The sequence below is a fragment of the Bos grunniens genome, chromosome 17 (assembly GCF_055505025.1).
Source record: "Bos grunniens cultivar Pamir isolate PY7600 chromosome 17, Bosgru_T2T1.0, whole genome shotgun sequence".
NCBI classification, from domain to species: Eukaryota; Metazoa; Chordata; class Mammalia; order Artiodactyla; family Bovidae; genus Bos; species Bos grunniens.
The window spans coordinates 59,886,406-59,902,061 of record NC_141181.1 but is presented as its reverse complement, the minus strand read 5'-3'; positions in this window follow the sequence as shown (position 1 = coordinate 59,902,061).

Below are 15,656 nucleotides of genomic sequence, written 5' to 3'. Positions count from 1 at the left end.
AACCACTGAGCCACTGAGCCAGTGAGCCACTGAACCAGTGAACCACTGAGCCACTGAACCAGTGAACCACTGAGCCACTGAGCCAGTGAGCCACTGAACCAGTGAACCACAGAGCCACTGAGCCACTGAGCCACTGAACCAGTGAACCACTGAGCCATTGAGCCAGTGAGCCACTGAGCCAGTGAACCACTGAGCCACTGAGCCAGTGAGTCACTGAGCAAGTGAACCACTGAGCCAGTGAACCACTGAGCCACTGAGCCAGTGAGCCACTGAACCAGTGAACCACTGAGCCACTGAACCAGTGAACCACTGAGCCACTGAGCCAGTGAGCCACTGAACCAGTGAACCACTGAGCCACTGAACCAGTGAACCACTGAGCCACTGAGCCAGTGAGCCACTGAACCAGTGAACCACTGAGCCACTGAGCCACTGAACCAGTGAACCACTGAGCCATTGAGCCAGTGAGCCACTGAGCCAGTGAACCACAGAGCCACTGAGCCAGTGAGCCACTGAACCAGTGAACCACTGAGCCAGTGAGCCAGTGAGCCACTGAGCCAGTGAACCACTGAGCCACTGAGCCAGTGAGCCACTGAGCCAGTGAACCACTGAGCCATTGAACCAGTGAACAACTGAGCCAGTGAACCACTGAGACACTGAGACACTGAACCAGTGAACCACTGAGCCACTGAGCCAGTGAGCCACTGAACCAGTGAACTACTGAGCCACTGAGCCACTGAACCAGTGAACCACTGAACCAGTGAGCCAGTGAGCCACTGAACCAGTGAATCACTGAGCCACTGAGCCACTGAACCAGTGAACCACTGAGCCATTGAGCCAGTGAGCCACTGAGCCAGTGAACCACAGAGCCACTGAGCCAGTGAGCCACTGAACCAGTGAACCACTGAGCCAGTGAGCCAGTGAGCCACTGAGCCAGTGAGCCAGTGAGCCACTGAGCCAGTGAACCACTGAGCCATTGAGCCAGTGAGCCACTGAGCCAGTGAGCCACTGAGCCAGTGAACCACTGAGCCACTGAGCCACTAAACCAGTGAACCACTGAGCCACTGAGCCACTGAGCCAGTGAACCACTGAGCCATTGAGCCAGTGAGCCACTGAGCCAGTGAACCACTGAGCCACTGAGCCAGTGAGCCACTGAACCAGTGAACCACTGAGCCAGTGAACCACTGAGCCACTGAGCCAGTGAGCCACTGAACCAGTGAACCACTGAGCCATTGAGCCAGTGAGCCACTGAGCCAGTGAAGCACAGAGCCACTGAGCCAGTGAGCCACTGAACCAGTGAACCACTGAGCCATTGAGCCAGTGAGCCACTGAGCCAGTGAACCACAGAGCCACTGAGCCAGTGAGCCACTGAACCAGTGAACCACTGAGCCAGTGAACCACTGAGCCACTGAGCCAGTGAGCCAGTGAGCCACTGAGCCAGTGAACCACTGAGCCATTGAACCAGTGAACCACTGAGTCAGTGAAACACTGAGCCACTGAGCCACTGAACCAGTGAACCACTGAGCCACTGAGCCAAGGAGTCACTGAACCAGTGAACCACTGAGCCACTGAGCCACTGAACCAGTGAACCACTGAGCCAGTGAGCCAGTGAGCGACTGAAACAGTGAACCACTGAGCCACTGAGCCACTGAACCAGTGAACCACTGAACCATTGAGCCAGTGAGCCACTGAGCCAGTGAACCACAGAGCCACTGAGCCAGTGAGCCACTGAACCAGTGAACCACTGAGCCAGTGAACCACTGAGCAACGGAGCCAGTGAGCCACTGAATCAGTGAACCACTGAGCCACTGAGCCACTGAACCAGTGAACCACTGAGCCATTGAGCCAGTGAGCCACTGAGCCAGTGAACCACAGAGCCACTGAGCCAGTGAGCCACTGAACCAGTGAACCATTGAGCCAGTGAGCCAGTGAGCCACTGAGCCAGTGAACCACTGAGCCACTGAGCCAGTGAGCCAGTGAGCCACTGAGCCAGTGAACCACTGAGACATTGAGCCAGTGAGCCACTGAACCAGTGAACCACTGAGCCATTGAGCCAGTGAGCCACTGAGCCAGTGAACCACTGAGCCACTGAGCCGCTGAGCCACTGAGCCACTAAACCAGTGAATCATTGAGCCACTGAACCAGTGAACCACTGAGCTACTGAGCCACTGAACCAGTGAACCACTGAGCCACTGAGCCACTGAGCCAGTGAACCACTGAGCCATTGAGCCAGTGAGCCACTGAGCCAGTGAACCACAGAGCCACTGAGCCAGTGAGCCACTGAACCAGTGAACCACTGAGCCAGTGAACCACTGAGCCACTGAGCCAGTGAGCCACTGAAGCAGTGAACCACTGAGCCACTGAGCCACTGAACCAGTGAAGCACTGAGCCATTGAGCCAGTGAGCCACTGAGCCAGTGAACCACTGAGCCACTGAGCCAGTGAGCCACTGAGCCAGTGAACCACTGAGCCAGTGAACTACTGAGCCAGTGAGCCACTGAACCAGTGAACCACTAAGCCACTGAGCCACTGAACCAGTGAACCACTGAGCCACTGAGCCAGTGAGCCACTGAACCAGTGAACCACTGAGCCACTGAGCCACTGAACCAGTGAACCACTGAGCCATTGAGCCAGTGAGCCACTGAGCCAGTGAACCACAGAGCCACTGAGCCAGTGAGCCACTGAACCAGTGAACCACTGAGCCACTGAGCCAGTGAACCACTGAGCCACTGAGCCACTGAACCAGTGAACCACTGAGCCACTGAGCCAGTGAGCCACTGAGCCAGTGAACCACTGAGCCATTGAGCCAGTGAACCAGTGAACCACTGAGCCAGTGAGACAGTGAGCCACTGAACCAGTGAACCACTGAGCCACTGAGCCAGTGAGCCACTGAGCCAGTGAGCCAGTGAGCCACTGAACCAGTGAGCCAGTGAGCCAGTGAGCCAGTGAGCCACTGAGCCAGTGAGCCACTGAGCCAGTGAGCCAGTGAGCCACTGAGCCAGTGAACCACTGAGCCATTGAGCCAGTGAGCCACTGAACCAGTGAACCACTGAGCCATTGAGCCAGTGAGCCACTGAGCCAGTGAGCCACTGAGTCAGTGAACCACTGAGCCATTGAGCCAGTGAGCCACTGAGCCAGTGAACCACAGAGACACTGAGCCAGTGAGGCACTGAACCAGTGAACCACTGAGCCAGTGAGCCACTGAGCCAGTGAACCACAGAGCCACTGAGCCAGTGAGCCACTGAACCAGTGAACCACTGAGCCATTGAGCCAGTGAGCCACTGAGCCAGTGAACCACTGAGCCACTGAGCCAGTGAGCCACTGAACCAGTGAACCACTGAGCCAGTGAGCCAGTGAGCCACTGAGCAAGTGAACGACTGAGCCAGTGAGCCAGTGAGCCACTGAACCAGTGAACCACTGAGCCAATGAGCCAGTGAGCCACTGAACCAGTGAACCACTGAGCCAGTGAGCCAGTGAGCCACTGAACCAGTGAACCACTGAGCCACTGAGCCAGTGAGCCACTGAACCAGTGAACCACTGAGCCACTGAGCCACTGAACCAGTGAACCACTGAGCCAGTGAGCCACTGAACCAGTGAACCACTGAGCCACTGAGCCACTGAACCAGTGAACCACTGAGCCATTGAGCCAGTGAGCCACTGAGCCAGTGAACCACAGAGCCACTGAGCCAGTGAGCCACTGAACCAGTGAACCACTGAGCCACTGAGACAGTGAGCCACTGAGCCAGTGAGCCACTGAGTCAGTGAGCCAGTGAGCCACTGAGACAGTGAACCACTGAGCCATTGAGCCAGTGAGCCACTGAACCAGTGAACCACTGAGCCATTGAGCCAGTGAGCCACTGAGCCAGTGAGCCACTGAGCCAGTGAACGACTGAGCCACTGAACCAGTGAACCACTGAGCCACTGAGCCACTGAGCCAGTGAACCACTGAGCCATTGAGCCAGTGAGCCACTGAGCCAGTGAACCACTGAGCCACTGAGCCAGTGAGCCACTGAACCAGTGAACCACTGAGCCAGTGAACCACTGAGCCACTGAGCCAGTGAGCCACTGAACCAGTGAACCACTGAGCCACTGAGCCACTGAACCAGTGAACCACTGAGCCATTGAGCCAGTGAGCCACTGAGCCAGTGAACCACTGAGCCACTGAGCCAGTGAGTCACTGAGCCAGTGAACCACTGAGCCAGTGAACCACTGAGCCACTGAGCCAGTGAGCCACTGAACCAGTGAACCACTGAGCCACTGAACAAGTGAACCATTGAGCCACTGAGCCAGTGAGCCACTGAACCAGTGAACCACTGAGCCACTGAGCCACTGAACCAGTGAACCACTTAGCCATTGAGCCAGTGAGCCACTGAACCAGTGAACCACTGAGCCAGTGAGCCAGTGAACCACTGAGCCAGTGAACGACTGAGCCACTGAACCAGTGAACCACTGAGCCACTGAGCCACTGAACCAGTGAACCACTGAGCCAGTGAGCCAGTGAGCCACTGAACCAGTGAAACACTGAGCCACTGAGCCACTGAACCAGTGAACCACTGAGCCATTGAGCCAGTGAGCCACTGAGCCAGTGAACCACAGAGCCACTGAGCCAGTGAGCCACTGAACCAGTGAACCACTGAGCCATTGAGCCAGTGAGCCACTGAGCCAGTGAGCCACTGAGCCAGTGAACCACTGAGCTACTGAGCCACTGAACCAGTGAACCACTGAGCCACTGAGCCAGTGAACCACTGAGCCATTGAGCCAGTGAGCCACTGAGCCAGTGAACCACTGAGCCACTGAGCCAGTGAGCCACTGAACCAGTGAACCACTGAGCCAGTGAACCACTGAGCCACTGAGCCAGTGAGCCACTGAACCAGTGAACCACTGAGCCACTGAGCCACTGAACCAGTGAACCACTGAGCCATTGAGCCAGTGAGCCACTGAGCCAGTGAACCACTGAGCCACTGAGCCAGTGAGTCACTGAGCAAGTGAACCACTGAGCCAGTGAACCACTGAGCCACTGAGCCAGTGAGCCACTGAACCAGTGAACCACTGAGCCACTGAACCAGTGAACCACTGAGCCACTGAGCCAGTGAGCCACTGAACCAGTGAACCACAGAGCCACTGAGCCACTGAGCCACTGAACCAGTGAACCACTGAGCCATTGAGCCAGTGAGCCACTGAGCCAGTGAACCACTGAGCCACTGAGCCAGTGAGTCACTGAGCAAGTGAACCACTGAGCCAGTGAACCACTGAGCCACTGAGCCAGTGAGCCACTGAACCAGTGAACCACTGAGCCACTGAACCAGTGAACCACTGAGCCACTGAGCCAGTGAGCCACTGAACCAGTGAACCACTGAGCCACTGAACCAGTGAACCACTGAGCCACTGAGCCAGTGAGCCACTGAACCAGTGAACCACTGAGCCACTGAGCCACTGAACCAGTGAACCACTGAGCCATTGAGCCAGTGAGCCACTGAGCCAGTGAACCACAGAGCCACTGAGCCAGTGAGCCACTGAACCAGTGAACCACTGAGCCAGTGAGCCAGTGAGCCACTGAGCCAGTGAACCACTGAGCCACTGAGCCAGTGAGCCACTGAGCCAGTGAACCACTGAGCCATTGAACCAGTGAACAACAGCCAGTGAACCACTGAGACACTGAGACACTGAACCAGTGAACCACTGAGCCACTGAGCCAGTGAGCCACTGAACCAGTGAACTACTGAGCCACTGAGCCACTGAACCAGTGAACCACTGAACCAGTGAGCCAGTGAGCCACTGAACCAGTGAATCACTGAGCCACTGAGCCACTGAACCAGTGAACCACTGAGCCATTGAGCCAGTGAGCCACTGAGCCAGTGAACCACAGAGCCACTGAGCCAGTGAGCCACTGAACCAGTGAACCACTGAGCCAGTGAGCCAGTGAGCCACTGAGCCAGTGAGCCAGTGAGCCACTGAGCCAGTGAACCACTGAGCCATTGAGCCAGTGAGCCACTGAGCCAGTGAGCCACTGAGCCAGTGAACCACTGAGCCACTGAGCCACTAAACCAGTGAACCACTGAGCCACTGAGCCACTGAGCCAGTGAACCACTGAGCCATTGAGCCAGTGAGCCACTGAGCCAGTGAACCACTGAGCCACTGAGCCAGTGAGCCACTGAACCAGTGAACCACTGAGCCAGTGAACCACTGAGCCACTGAGCCAGTGAGCCACTGAACCAGTGAACCACTGAGCCATTGAGCCAGTGAGCCACTGAGCCAGTGAAGCACAGAGCCACTGAGCCAGTGAGCCACTGAACCAGTGAACCACTGAGCCATTGAGCCAGTGAGCCACTGAGCCAGTGAACCACAGAGCCACTGAGCCAGTGAGCCACTGAACCAGTGAACCACTGAGCCAGTGAACCACTGAGCCACTGAGCCAGTGAGCCAGTGAGCCACTGAGCCAGTGAACCACTGAGCCATTGAACCAGTGAACCACTGAGTCAGTGAAACACTGAGCCACTGAGCCACTGAACCAGTGAACCACTGAGCCACTGAGCCAAGGAGTCACTGAACCAGTGAACCACTGAGCCACTGAGCCACTGAACCAGTGAACCACTGAGCCAGTGAGCCAGTGAGCGACTGAAACAGTGAACCACTGAGCCACTGAGCCACTGAACCAGTGAACCACTGAACCATTGAGCCAGTGAGCCACTGAGCCAGTGAACCACAGAGCCACTGAGCCAGTGAGCCACTGAACCAGTGAACCACTGAGCCAGTGAACCACTGAGCAACGGAGCCAGTGAGCCACTGAATCAGTGAACCACTGAGCCACTGAGCCACTGAACCAGTGAACCACTGAGCCATTGAGCCAGTGAGCCACTGAGCCAGTGAACCACAGAGCCACTGAGCCAGTGAGCCACTGAACCAGTGAACCATTGAGCCAGTGAGCCAGTGAGCCACTGAGCCAGTGAACCACTGAGCCACTGAGCCAGTGAGCCAGTGAGCCACTGAGCCAGTGAACCACTGAGACATTGAGCCAGTGAGCCACTGAACCAGTGAACCACTGAGCCATTGAGCCAGTGAGCCACTGAGCCAGTGAACCACTGAGCCACTGAGCCGCTGAGCCACTGAGCCACTAAACCAGTGAATCATTGAGCCACTGAACCAGTGAACCACTGAGCTACTGAGCCACTGAACCAGTGAACCACTGAGCCACTGAGCCACTGAGCCAGTGAACCACTGAGCCATTGAGCCAGTGAGCCACTGAGCCAGTGAACCACAGAGCCACTGAGCCAGTGAGCCACTGAACCAGTGAACCACTGAGCCAGTGAACCACTGAGCCACTGAGCCAGTGAGCCACTGAAGCAGTGAACCACTGAGCCACTGAGCCACTGAACCAGTGAAGCACTGAGCCATTGAGCCAGTGAGCCACTGAGCCAGTGAACCACTGAGCCACTGAGCCAGTGAGCCACTGAGCCAGTGAACCACTGAGCCAGTGAACTACTGAGCCAGTGAGCCACTGAACCAGTGAACCACTAAGCCACTGAGCCACTGAACCAGTGAACCACTGAGCCACTGAGCCAGTGAGCCACTGAACCAGTGAACCACTGAGCCACTGAGCCACTGAACCAGTGAACCACTGAGCCATTGAGCCAGTGAGCCACTGAGCCAGTGAACCACAGAGCCACTGAGCCAGTGAGCCACTGAACCAGTGAACCACTGAGCCACTGAGCCAGTGAACCACTGAGCCACTGAACCAGTGAACCACTGAGCCACTGAGCCAGTGAGCCACTGAGCCAGTGAACCACTGAGCCATTGAGCCAGTGAACCAGTGAACCACTGAGCCAGTGAGACAGTGAGCCACTGAACCAGTGAACCACTGAGCCACTGAGCCAGTGAGCCACTGAGCCAGTGAGCCAGTGAGCCACTGAACCAGTGAGCCAGTGAGCCAGTGAGCCAGTGAGCCACTGAGCCAGTGAGCCACTGAGCCAGTGAGCCAGTGAGCCACTGAGCCAGTGAACCACTGAGCCATTGAGCCAGTGAGCCACTGAACCAGTGAACCACTGAGCCATTGAGCCAGTGAGCCACTGAGCCAGTGAGCCACTGAGTCAGTGAACCACTGAGCCATTGAGCCAGTGAGCCACTGAGCCAGTGAACCACAGAGCCACTGAGCCAGTGAGGCACTGAACCAGTGAACCACTGAGCCACTGAGCCACTGAACCAGTGAACCACTGAGCCATTGAGCCAGTGAGCCACTGAGCCAGTGAACCACTGAGCCACTGAGCCAGTGAGCCACTGAACCAGTGAACCACTGAGCCACTGAGCCACTGAACCAGTGAACCACTGAGCCATTGAGCCAGTGAGCCACTGAGCCAGTGAACCACTGAGCCACTGAGCCGCTGAGCCACTGAGCCACTAAACCAGTGAATCACTGAGCCACTGAGCCACTGAACCAGTGAACCACTGAGCCACTGAGCCACTGAACCAGTGAACCACTGAGCCACTGAGCCAGTGAGCCACTGAGCCAGTGAACCACTGAGCCACTGAACCAGTGAACCACTGAGCCACTGAGCCAGTGAGCCACTGAGCCAGTGAACCACTGAGCCATTGAGCCAGTGAGCCACTGAGCCAGTGAACCACAGAGCCACTGAGCCAGTGAGCCACTGAACCAGTGAACCACTGAGCCAGTGAGCCAGTGAGCCACTGAGCCAGTGAGCCGCTGAGCCAGTGAGCCAGTGATCCACTGAACCAGTGAACCACTGAGCCATTGAGCCAGTGAGCCACTGAACCAGTGAGCCACTGAGCCATTGAGCCAGTGAGCCACTGAGCCAGTGAGCCACTGAGCCATTGAGCCAGTGAGCCACTGAGCCAGTGAGCCACTGAGCCAGTGAACCACTGAGCCACTGAGCCACTGAACCAGGGAACCACTGAACCAGGGAACCACTGAGCCACTGAGCCAGTGAGCCACTGAGCCAGTGAACCACTGAGCCATTGAGCCAGTGAGCCACTGAGCCAGTGAACCACAGAGCCACTGAGCCAGTGAGCCACTGAACCAGTGAACCACTGAGCCAGTGAGCCAGTGATCCACTGAACCAGTGAACCACTGAGACAGTGAGCCAGTGAGCCACTGAACCAGTGAACCACTGAGACAGTGAGCCAGTGAGCCACTGAGCCAGTGAACCACTGAGCCACTGAGCCACTGAGCCAGTGAACCAGTGAAGCACTGAGATATTGAGCCAGTGAGCCACTGAGCCAGTGAACCACTGAGCCAGTGAACCACTGAGCCAGTGAGCCAGTGATCCACTGAACCAGTGAACCACTGAGACAGTGAGCCAGTGAGCCACTGAACCAGTGAACCACTGAGACAGTGAGCCAGTGAGCCACTGAACCAGTGAACCACTGAGCCACTGAGCCACTGAGCCAGTGAACCAGTGAAGCACTGAGATATTGAGCCAGTGAGCCACTGAGCCAGTGAACCACTGAGCCAGTGAACCACTGAGCTACTGAGCCACTGAACCAGTGAACCACTGAGCCACTGAGCCAGTGAACCACTGAGCCATTGAGCCAGTGAGCCACTGAGCCAGTGAACCACTGAGCCACTGAGCCAGTGAGCCACTGAGCCAGTGAACCACTGAGCCATTGAGCCAGTGAGCCACTGAGCCAGTGAACCACAGAGCCACTGAGCCAGTGAGCCACTGAACCAGTGAACCACTGAGACAGTGAGCCAGTGAGCCACTGAGCCAGTGAACCACTGAGCCACTGAGCCACTGAACCAGTGAACCACTGAGCCACTGAGCCAGTGAGCCACTGAGCCAGTGAACCACTGAGCCACTGAACCAGTGAACCACTGAGCCAGTGAGCCAGTGAGCCACTGAGCCAGTGAACCACTGAGCCACTGAGCCAGTGAGCCAGTGAGCCACTGAGCCAGTGAACCACAGAGCCACTGAGCCAGTGAGCCACTGAACCAGTGAACCATTGAGCCAGTGAGCCAGTGAGCCACTGAGCCAGTGAACCACTGAGCCACTGAGCCAGTGAGCCAGTGAGCCACTGAGCCAGTGAACCACTGAGACATTGAGCCAGTGAGCCACTGAACCAGTGAACCACTGAGCCATTGAGCCAGTGAGCCACTGAGCCAGTGAACCACTGAGCCACTGAGCCGCTGAGCCACTGAGCCACTAAACCAGTGAATCATTGAGCCACTGAACCAGTGAACCACTGAGCTACTGAGCCACTGAACCAGTGAACCACTGAGCCACTGAGCCACTGAGCCAGTGAACCACTGAGCCATTGAGCCAGTGAGCCACTGAGCCAGTGAACCACAGAGCCACTGAGCCAGTGAGCCACTGAACCAGTGAACCACTGAGCCAGTGAACCACTGAGCCACTGAGCCAGTGAGCCACTGAAGCAGTGAACCACTGAGCCACTGAGCCACTGAACCAGTGAAGCACTGAGCCATTGAGCCAGTGAGCCACTGAGCCAGTGAACCACTGAGCCACTGAGCCAGTGAGCCACTGAGCCAGTGAACCACTGAGCCAGTGAACCACTGAGCCAGTGAGCCACTGAACCAGTGAACCACTAAGCCACTGAGCCACTGAACCAGTGAACCACTGAGCCACTGAGCCAGTGAGCCACTGAACCAGTGAACCACTGAGCCACTGAGCCACTGAACCAGTGAACCACTGAGCCATTGAGCCAGTGAGCCACTGAGCCAGTGAACCACAGAGCCACTGAGCCAGTGAGCCACTGAACCAGTGAACCACTGAGCCACTGAGCCAGTGAACCACTGAGCCACTGAGCCACTGAACCAGTGAACCACTGAGCCACTGAGCCAGTGAGCCACTGAGCCAGTGAACCACTGAGCCATTGAGCCAGTGAACCAGTGAACCACTGAGCCAGTGAGACAGTGAGCCACTGAACCAGTGAACCACTGAGCCACTGAGCCAGTGAGCCACTGAGCCAGTGAGCCAGTGAGCCACTGAACCAGTGAGCCACTGAGCCAGTGAGCCAGTGAGCCACTGAGCCAGTGAGCCACTGAGCCAGTGAGCCAGTGAGCCACTGAGCCAGTGAACCACTGAGCCATTGAGCCAGTGAGCCACTGAACCAGTGAACCACTGAGCCATTGAGCCAGTGAGCCACTGAGCCAGTGAGCCACTGAGTCAGTGAACCACTGAGCCATTGAGCCAGTGAGCCACTGAGCCAGTGAACCACAGAGCCACTGAGCCAGTGAGGCACTGAACCAGTGAACCACTGAGCCACTGAGCCACTGAACCAGTGAACCACTGAGCCATTGAGCCAGTGAGCCACTGAGCCAGTGAACCACTGAGCCACTGAGCCAGTGAGCCACTGAACCAGTGAACCACTGAGCCACTGAGCCACTGAACCAGTGAACCACTGAGCCATTGAGCCAGTGAGCCACTGAGCCAGTGAACCACTGAGCCACTGAGCCGCTGAGCCACTGAGCCACTAAACCAGTGAATCACTGAGCCACTGAGCCACTGAACCAGTGAACCACTGAGCCACTGAGCCACTGAACCAGTGAACCACTGAGCCACTGAGCCAGTGAGCCACTGAGCCAGTGAACCACTGAGCCACTGAACCAGTGAACCACTGAGCCACTGAGCCAGTGAGCCACTGAGCCAGTGAACCACTGAGCCATTGAGCCAGTGAGCCACTGAGCCAGTGAACCACAGAGCCACTGAGCCAGTGAGCCACTGAACCAGTGAACCACTGAGCCAGTGAGCCAGTGAGCCACTGAGCCAGTGAGCCGCTGAGCCAGTGAGCCAGTGATCCACTGAACCAGTGAACCACTGAGCCATTGAGCCAGTGAGCCACTGAACCAGTGAGCCACTGAGCCATTGAGCCAGTGAGCCACTGAGCCAGTGAGCCACTGAGCCATTGAGCCAGTGAGCCACTGAGCCAGTGAGCCACTGAGCCAGTGAACCACTGAGCCACTGAGCCACTGAACCAGGGAACCACTGAACCAGGGAACCACTGAGCCACTGAGCCAGTGAGCCACTGAGCCAGTGAACCACTGAGCCATTGAGCCAGTGAGCCACTGAGCCAGTGAACCACAGAGCCACTGAGCCAGTGAGCCACTGAACCAGTGAACCACTGAGCCAGTGAGCCAGTGATCCACTGAACCAGTGAACCACTGAGACAGTGAGCCAGTGAGCCACTGAACCAGTGAACCACTGAGACAGTGAGCCAGTGAGCCACTGAGCCAGTGAACCACTGAGCCACTGAGCCACTGAGCCAGTGAACCAGTGAAGCACTGAGATATTGAGCCAGTGAGCCACTGAGCCAGTGAACCACTGAGCCAGTGAACCACTGAGCCAGTGAGCCAGTGATCCACTGAACCAGTGAACCACTGAGACAGTGAGCCAGTGAGCCACTGAACCAGTGAACCACTGAGACAGTGAGCCAGTGAGCCACTGAACCAGTGAACCACTGAGCCACTGAGCCACTGAGCCAGTGAACCAGTGAAGCACTGAGATATTGAGCCAGTGAGCCACTGAGCCAGTGAACCACTGAGCCAGTGAACCACTGAGCTACTGAGCCACTGAACCAGTGAACCACTGAGCCATTGAGCCAGTGAGCCACTGAGCCAGTGAGCCACTGAGCCAGTGAACCACTGAGCCATTGAGCCAGTGAGCCACTGAGCCAGTGAACCACAGAGCCACTGAGCCAGTGAGGCACTGAACCAGTGAACCACTGAGCCAGTGAAACACTGAGCCACTGAGACAGTGAGCCACTGAACCAGTGAACCACTGAGCCACTGAGCCACTGAACCAGTGAACCACTGAGCCATTGAGCCAGTGAGCCACTGAGCCAGTGAACCACTGAGCCACTGAGCCGCTGAGCCACTGAGCCACTAAACCAGTGAATCACTGAGCCACTGAGCCACTGAACCAGTGAACCACTGAGCTACTGAGCCACTGAACCAGTGAACCACTGAGCCACTGAGCCACTGAGCCAGTGAACCAGTGAAGCACTGAGATATTGAGCCAGTGAGCCACTGAGCCAGTGAACCACTGAGCCAGTGAACCACTGAGCTACTGAGCCACTGAACCAGTGAACCACTGAGCCACTGAGCCAGTGAACCACTGAGCCATTGAGCCAGTGAGCCACTGAGCCAGTGAACCACTGAGCCACTGAGCCAGTGAGCCACTGAGCCAGTGAACCACTGAGCCATTGAGCCAGTGAGCCACTGAGCCAGTGAACCACAGAGCCACTGAGCCAGTGAGCCACTGAACCAGTGAACCACTGAGACAGTGAGCCAGTGAGCCACTGAGCCAGTGAACCACTGAGCCACTGAGCCACTGAACCAGTGAACCACTGAGCCACTGAGCCAGTGAGCCACTGAGCCAGTGAACCACTGAGCCACTGAACCAGTGAACCACTGAGCCAGTGAGCCAGTGAGCCACTGAACCAGTGAACCACTGAGCCACTGAGCCACTGAACCAGTGAACCACTGAGCCATTGAGCCAGTGAGCCACTGAGCCAGTGAGCCACTGAGCCAGTGAGCCAGTGAGCCACTGAACCAGTGAACCACTGAGCCAGTGAGCCAGTGAGCCACTGAGCCAGTGAGCCGCTGAGCCAGTGAGCCAGTGATCCACTGAACCAGTGAACCACTGAGCCATTGAGCCAGTGAGCCACTGAACCAGTGAGCCACTGAGCCATTGAGCCAGTGAGCCACTGAGCCAGTGAGCCACTGAGCCAGTGAACCACTGAGCCACTGAGCCACTGAACCAGGGAACCACTGAACCAGGGAACCACTGAGCCACTGAGCCACTGAGCCAGTGAACCACTGAGCCATTGAGCCAGTGAGCCACTGAGCCAGTGAACCACAGAGCCACTGAGCCAGTGAGCCACTGAACCAGTGAACCACTGAGCCAGTGAACCACTGAGCCACTGAGCCAGTGAGCCACTGAACCAGTGAACCACTGAGCCACTGAGCCACTGAACCAGTGAACCACTGAGCCATTGAGCCAGTGAGCCACTGAGCCAGTGAACCACTGAGCCACTGAGCCAGTGAGCCACTGAGCCAGTGAACCACTGAACCACTGAGCCAGTGAGCCACTGAACCAGTGAACCACTGAGCCAGTGAGCCACTGAACCAGTGAACCACTGAGCCACTGAGCCAGTGAGCCACTGATCCAGTGAACCACTGAGCCACTGAGCCACTGAACCAGTGAACCACTTAGCCATTGAGCCAGTGAGCCACTGAGCCAGTGAACCACAGAGCCACTGAGCCAGTGAGCCACTGAACCAGTGAACCTCTGAGCCTGTGAGCCAGTGAGCCACTGAACCAGTGAACCACTGAGCCAGTGAGCCAGTGAGCCACTGAGCCAGTGAACCACTGAGCCATTGAGCCAGTGAGCCACTGAACCAGTGAACCACTGAGCCATTGAGCCAGTGAGCCACTGAACCAGTGAACCACTGAGCCATTGAGCCAATGAGCCACTGAGCCAGTGAACCACTGAGCCACTGAGCCGCTGAGCCATTGAGCCACTGAACCAGTGAATCACTGAGCCACTGAGCCACTGAACCAGTGAACCACTGAGCCATTGAGCCAGTGAGCCACTGAGCCAGTGAACCACAGAGCCACTGAGCCAGTGAGCCACTGAACCAGTGAACCACTGAGCCATTGAGCCAGTGAGCCACTAAACCAGTGAACCACTGAGCCACTGAGCCAGTGAGCCACTGAGCCAGTGAACCACTGAGCCACTGAGCCAGTGAGCCACTGAACCAGTGAACCACTAAGCCACTGAGCCACTGAACCAGTGAACCACTGAGCCACTGAGCCAGTGAGCCACTGAACCAGTGAACCACTGAGCCACTGAGCCACTGAACCAGTGAACCACTGAGCCACTGAGCCAGTGAGCCACTGAACCAGTGAACCACTGAGCCACTGAACCAGTGAACCACTGAGCCATTGAGCCAGTGAGCCACTGAGCCAGTGAACCACAGAGCCACTGAGCCAGTGAGCCACTGAACCAGTGAACCACTGAGCCAGTGAGCCACTGAGCCAGTGAACCACTGAGCCACTGAGCCAGTGAGCCACTGAGCCAGTGAACCACTGAGCCACTGAGCCAGTGAGCCACTGAGCCACTGAGCCAGTGAGCCACTGAACCAGTGAACCACTGAGCCAGTGAGCCAGTGAGCCACTGAGCCAGTGAGCCACTGAACCAGTGAACCACTGAGCCAGTGAACCACTGAGCCAGTGAACCACAGAGCCACTGAGCCACTGAACCAGTGAACCACTGAGCCACTGAGCCAGTGAGCCACTGAGCCAGTGAACCACTGAGCCACTGAACCAGTGAACCACTGAGCCACTGAACCAGTGAACCACTGAGCCAGTGAGCCACTGAGCCAGTGAACGACTGAGCCACTGAACCAGTGAACCACTGAGCCACTGAGCCACTGAGCCAGTGAACCACTGAGCCATTGAGCCAGTGAGCCACTGAGCCAGTGAACCACTGAGCCACTGAGCCAGTGAGCCACTAAACCAGTGAACCACTGAGCCAGTGAACCACTGAGCCACTGAGCCAGTGAGCCACTGAACCAGTGAACCACTGAGCCACTGAGCCACTGAACCAGTGAACCACTGAGCCATTGAGCCAGTGAGCCACTGAGCCAGTGAACCACTGAGCCACTGAGCCAGTGAGTCACTGAGCCAGTGAA